Raw genomic sequence first — 6896 nt, 5'->3', positions numbered from 1 at the left:
AGTGTTACTGTCTCTTGTTCCAGAAGAAGCTGCATTTGAGAGCAGTAATGAGCTGCCCTGGCAGGACTACAAAGGGCTCCTGAGGAGCAGGTACGCTGAGGATGAGGTAAGTGTTGTCGTTTGGGTGAAATAGGTGTGGAAAGTGCACTCTGCACACGTTAGCCTTCAAAGCCAGCAATAATTACTGCAGTTGAGACTGTATCGGCACTCGGGGCTGCGATTCAAGTCGGGCAGGAACACTCTGTGTAGAGCTTTTGTTCTCCAGCCGTCCCCGCTCCCCGTCGGTTCGCCCCAACGCAGCCCAGGAACGCGAGGGGAAGTGCTGTGGCTTTGGGCTGGCGATGGTTTTGTGTGGAGCCCCGTCTCTGAGGCATTCGTGGAGGGTGCCCTGCAAGCCCGGGAACATGACTGGGCTGTAATTGCTTTTAATCGTGAAACCATGAAAAGAGAGGGTGAGAACTGGGGTGGGTGGCAGCAAGACGGGTCTTGCACGGCGCTGGCAGGCGAGAGGTCTGTCTGCACGGTGGCTGCCGGCAGGTCTTGGATCTCTGGGTGTGCTGCTCTTGGTCTCATCCCTTGTCCTTCTGCCTCTGGCCACTGCAGAGGCTTGGAGTTGAGCTGGTGTTGTGGGGCAGGTGTCTCTGAGGGGATGTGTGCTCTGTTCCATAGGCATGTGCAGAAGACAGGGTCGTTTGGTGCGTGGAGCCAAAAAATAGCTCCCAAGTGGGTATTTTGTGATAGATCTCCGTGAAGGAGGTCAGAAGAGAAATATGGGTGAAATGACTTGACCTGGGTCACCCACAAGCTAATGAGAGAGTTAAGGAAAAGGCTTTGATGCCCTGAGTTGGAGCTGCCCAGCTCCATCACCCCTGGGGCTGCTCTGAAGTAACTAAATCATGACTTTCCAACACAATCCCATCCAAAGGTGCTTCCCCTTGGTGCCTTCACTGACGATGCTGAGGCAGGAGGGTCATGGTCAACATGTAGAGCACAGAGCTTTGGAAGTGATGGGTTTGGGAGTGTTCACAAGGGAGGGTCATCTCCAGGCTTGGGGGATGCTCAAGGCTGATATCTCCCGAGCCTTCAGAACAGGATGCAGCATTTCCCTGGATCACATAGCCCCCCTCTCAGGGAGGGATTCCCGAAATAGTTCTGATTGCTCTGGGGTTTGGATGTTGGCATTGCTGATGTCACCCTCATTCCTGCTGAGCCACGGCCCGAGGTTTGACTGCTCAGTGACACCCCAGAGCCATCACCAATGGGGAGAATGTCCCTTTTTGCCAACTGTGGGGTCACTTTTCCTGCTGGGAACAGCTTTAAACAGCGGAGACCAGAGCACACAAAGGCAGCATCAGACACTCCATCAGCCACCAAGGCCAGTTCTATCTCGGAGCACAACAACAACGGAGAGAAATTATCTGATCCCTCCACAAAGACTTTGGGAAACTCTCCTCCCTAAAGAGCCCTTGTGCTGGAACAATGACCTCCATGGAGGCGCTGCCAGCCCGGGGTTGCTGACTGCCCTCGAACCCCGTGGGCATTCCTTGCCCGGGGCTGGCGGGTCTCGGCTCTCCGGTGCCCGCTGCCCACGCCCTGGCGGCAGCAGGTCTGCTGGCACTGCTGGCACTGCTGGCACTGCCGGCACTGCCGGAGCCGCTGGAGCCGCTGGGCACCGCGGGAATGCTGCCCCGGGGCCTGGGGGCACCAGAGCCAGTTGGGGGCTTGCTAGAAAGGTCGGGAAAATGAAACACAGCGGAGCTTGTCCAGTGGACAATAAGGGATGTTTTGTCTGGGGGGAATGGGCTGATCCAGGGCACGTCCAGTGTTTGCTCTGGGTTTCCACGGAGCGGTGGGATATGAGGGATGATGGCTCTGCTCCTCCTCCAGGCAGGGATGGCCACTGTAGGAGCATCAGGGGATGGGCTGTGATGAGCCTGGGTCTTCTCTTCTGCCACCTCTGTGGTCAAAACTAGGTCTTGCACAAAGCCAACAGCACCAACAGGAATAGAATCATGGGATGGTTTGGGGTGGAAGGGACCTGGAAGATCATCCAGTTCCAACCCCCTGCCATGGACAGGGACAATGACAAATGTCATTTTAGTTCATTTTAGTCGTTTCAGTTTTAGTCATTTTAGGATCCCATTATCCCATTCAAACCCTCTCTTGGGCTTCATTTACCAGTGCAAGCATCCAACAATAATTCCATTGTGCATCCTGACGTCCTTCAGCATGTCTCAGGTCATCCAGTCCAGGTGGTGGTGGTTGGAGAGGTGTCCATGCAGTTCCCATGTTGTTTGTGAGTACAAGCTGCTCCTGTAACCCTGCAGGAGGGGTATGTCATGCAATCCCTGCAGCAGCCCAGGAGCTGCTCTGAGGTGGATCTCTGACAGACATCATTAACAGGCTGTAAATATGTGATCCCATGCACAGTGTGGTCAGTGGGATTTTTTGTGTAACTTCTGCAGGCTGAGAACCAAATGAACAAAACTGTTTTACTGCAGTGGGCAACAAGAATAAAGAGTAATTCTCTTAGCACCTGAGTTGCAGGGCAAAAAGATGAAATATTTCATCAGCATTGCAGTGCTGCCCCAAAAATTGGGATTGTCTTTCTGTGGATAGTCCTGTATGCCCACAATGTTTTTCTGGAGCTGCTTGACTGCATGTACAGCCTGTAGAGGGATGAATCCAACTATGGATGCTGCTTTTACTGCTTTGGGAAGAGAGAGGAAGCACAAAATCTGACAGCTGTGAGAAATGAGAGTGCCAGAGCCACGGGGACCATGAAATACGTGGTGTTCACCATCCACAGGTACTGCAGTGATGGGGTGCAGGGACCTTTCGGGACAGCAGCTCGTTAAGAAGGGGTTGTGTGAAGCTCTTGGGGTGAGTGAGGCAGTATCAGGTGAGAGCAGAGCCCTGGCTCGTGCCAGGGACCAAAACCAGCAGCTTGGTGGCCCGTGGCACTTGTGCCAACTGCACAGACCGAGGTTTGCAGCCCAGAGAGCGTGACTTGTGCACTGCATCTGCTCCTCCTGCCAATGCTGCAACCCCATTTATTACAGAGAACTTCACAGGCTTTTAATGTACCTTCCTGGGTTTAATTTACAACCTGGGGAAAGATGGACAAGGTGACAAAGTGAACTGAAATATGAAATGACTTTAATTGCAGAGGAGGACAGTTTGTAGGCTTCAGAATCCAAGTAATTTATTTTAATGATCTCCTGTGCCCTCAACGCATAATTACCATTCACATTCCGAGCTGGTTTCAGGAGAGGTATGGGGTGAAAGCTGGTTGGACCTGTTCAGGCAGCAAAACTTTTGGCAACCAATAATCTGGGATGAAAAACGAATTAAAAGCAAAATATATCGTGGTGTCAGGAACACTTCTCATTTAAGGCACACTGGGTTTTGCTTCTTTTTCCTGGAGGCAGCTGTGGTCCATCTAAAAGCAGCAATCCAAGGCACACGGAATGCCTGGGTGAGTGTTTCCAACCCTACGTGGTAAAACACTTGGAAAATCCCTAGGAGTTAACACAGGGGCCAGTGGGTAATACATCCTTGGGGGAGAGGAGATGGAAATGTTTCCTTTCTCTGCTGCTCCTTACACTGGTGAGTTTGTACGTTTGGGGTGGTAATAAAAAAATATGGACTTTGAGAAATGGATGCTGCTTTCCTTGCACGAATATCTGATTTTGGCTACTCTTACTCGAAACCAGCTGGAATTTTTCAACCCCTGTGGAAGGGGGGCTGTCTGTGAGCAGCTCCAAGCTGTTTCCATGGCACTTCAGGTCCCACAGTGTGTGAAAACCATGGATGATGTTGGAGCCTTGGTGCGTCCTGACTCTTCTGACGGAGCTGCTGAGCTGCTCCTCTGGGCATGGTCTGGCACAAGAGACTGCTGGAGGTGTGATGTGACTTGATCTGGCTTCCCCCTGAAGGAGGTTGTCTTGTAATTACTCAGCTTGGCTTTGCTCTGCCTTTGCCTCTCTGCTTCTCCAGCGTCCAGGAGCTCTCCAGCTGAGCTTGGCCTGGCTTACTGGGAATTAAAACCCTGATGTCTTCAGAAACCTGAGCTCAGTGCTGGGCTCTTCCTCTGGCAGGGTGGTAAAGTGGGAGGAAATGGGGTGTAACCTGAGGAGCTGGAAGGCAAAGATGAGCCCAGGCTGGTGGGACTCATGCCAAGGACCGGGCTCTGCAGCCAGGCTGATGTGCCTTCCTGCAGGGAAAGGAGGTGAAAACCCCTCCTTCTGATAGGGATCATTAAGTTCCCTGGATTGGACAGCTGTGGCACAGTGTGTTTCTTGATGATTTTCAGCTTTTAAACCACAAGAATGGGTTGTGGACCCGGTGATCCCAGGAGTCCTCAAAGTCTCTCTTAGCTTTCCATGTGTAAAGTGGTTGTGAATATGTGGCAAAATGGGACAAAATCCAAAGGCCCCTGGACTCTCCATCCACCTGCTGGAATAGGCTGGCTGGGGTTCCACATGGCCCTGGGCTGAAGTCATGCAGCACGAGAAGTTTAGTTTTCAGGAGTGACTTGGGACTTGAGACCCTGAAATTCCCCTATTCCCTAATTTCTCAGGCCATGTGGACACTGGGTCCAGGTGAACTGTGCTGGTGAACTGTGTGTGCCCAGGGGCACAGCAGCCTGTCCCAGTGCTGGGATGGGAAGCCAAGGATTCCCAAGCTAACATTTCCCAGTGTTGGCACTTTGCTGAAATCTTGGAGTTTGATTTCTCTGAATTGATGTTGGACTCTGAGTGCAGCAGGTAGAGCTGGCCCTGATGCAGCTCTGGGTTCATGGCTACTGGGGCTTTGACTTTTAAGACTTAGCAACAAGGAACAGTAAATTAACTTCCCTGAGTAACTTTGCCTCCTTGGCCAGATCAGCCTCCGGAATGAAGTGCTCCTGGCTCGAAGGAGAAGTGTGACATTCCTCCCCAAAACAAAAAAATCACAGGTCCATCGTGCACCCACCCCAGCACAGCCTCTCTGGCCTGGTTCCCATCCTGCCTCCAAAGTATTTGCTTTAAAAACACACTTAAAGCAAGATACGTTAGAAAGAACGTGAAGGATGCAAAGCCGAGGTCTTAAAATTGGGCAATAGCACAATAAAGCTGCTTTTGTAAACTTATTTCAGCCTCCTTGTGCAATATCCCACCCTGCTTTCCAGCCTGCTTCCTTCTCCCTGCTGCTGCCGGCCACGAGTGGAAGAAGTGATGGAAGAAGAGGCCATATGGCCTTTTTAAGCTCTTTTTTCATGCTTGGCAGGGTAGTGCTGCCAGCAGCTGGGAGATGGGATGGGGAGGGAGACTCTGTGTAGCCATGGGAATGGTGTGTTATGTGCTGCTGGGGGGGAATGCTGGGGGAGGCAGATGGTGGCCCGTGGCTGTTGTGCCTCTGCCCTGGGATAACTGGAGGCTTGAGGCTTCAAAGCACACAGAGGGATAATTTGGGAGTGGAAATGGAGCAGGATGGCAGGGCTGGGTGATTCCCAAGGCGAGCTCAGACACCTCTGAGAAGGACAGGGTGCTCAGACCTGGCCTCCCCTGGGCTGTTCCTGATGGGCTTCCTTTGCAAATTCCTGCTCCCAGGAAGCCTCCCAAACCATGCTTTGCACCTCTGTGCCCAGGGTTTGTCATGCTTGGTGTGCAGGTGCCCAAATCCCATCAGCAGTGTCCCTTTTCCATCACTCCCATCCCTGGGGCAGCCAGTCCTTGGTGCAAGCCAGCCCTGGCCAAGGGTTTCCAGGACAGGCTCTCCTGGGTTTGTTTTTCCCTGGGTCCTGTGAGGGTCATGGGTGAAGAAAATATCTCAGGCTGGCTCCTTTCTTCCTTTCCAATATAACCTCCTACTTTTTTTGGAAAACAATTTTTTGTTGTTGTTTTTATGTTCAGAGATTGGGGGGGGGGGGTTTTTTCTTTTTTTTCCCCCCTCCTTTTTCTTTATTTTTTTTTTTTTTTTTCCTTTGGCCTGAAGGAGCAGCAGTTTCCAGACAATTCAGACTTAGGAAGTGGAGAATCCAATTTCTTTCTTAATCTTTTGGTTTTTTTAAAAATGAAGGGGTGTGAACTACAAGAAGGATCTTGTTCAACCCCTTGCTTACAGATTTACATCCAAGGCTTGGAACTGTGATGCTGCCAGGGTAAAAAAAAAAAAAGGGGAGAAGCTCTAGGAAGGTTGAGGGATTGGTGGTGCTGCTCAGCAAACAGAAAGAGGAAAAGGAGGGTTGATTTCTCATTCTGTTTCCTAACTCCAAACACAGCCCAAAGTTTTTATAAACTTGCTGCTCAGGTTTCAGGAAACTGCAAATGAAAGTGCATTCCTGCGTGTGTTGGTCTTTTTTTTTCTTCTTCTTCTTCTCCTCCCTCCTCTTTCTTTTTGAGATGTAATAAAACATCATCACCTACAAGGCTGTGGCCTTTAAAAGTATTCTCCTGAGGGCAGGTGAGGAGTGGAGGCAGATTGACTGACAGCTGGAATAAAGCCTCTTTATTATCTCTGGGATTATAATTTCCCTCTGTTCTGGGTGTTGGAGTGACAGGAGTTTGGTTGTCTCTGTACTTGTTGGCTTCTCCTGTGCACTCTGGACACTGTTGGGGTGGTGTCCATCCCCCTCTGTGTTCTGGGGAACACTCATCAGCTGAGGAGGCTGAACTTCTCATCACCTAGGAAAGCAGTGGGGTTTTTTTTCCAAAAATATGTCCTTGAGTATAAATAGTGAGAAAAAACCATCTTAAATAAGAATATAAAAATGGCTGGAGCGAGGGCTGGGACTGGGGATGGAGCAGCCATGGCATCATGTGGCTACAGGGGGGTCTGTCCTTCACCAATTCCTTTATTCTTTAAACTGGTTTTGGTGGTCAAAGCTTACAAATCTAAGCCAGCAGCTGTTC

Source organism: Manacus vitellinus, unplaced genomic scaffold (assembly GCF_001715985.3).
Source record: "Manacus vitellinus isolate BGI_N305 unplaced genomic scaffold, ASM171598v3 scaffold_16_pilon, whole genome shotgun sequence".
NCBI classification, from domain to species: domain Eukaryota; kingdom Metazoa; phylum Chordata; class Aves; order Passeriformes; family Pipridae; genus Manacus; species Manacus vitellinus.
This window is presented reverse-complemented; position numbering follows the sequence as displayed.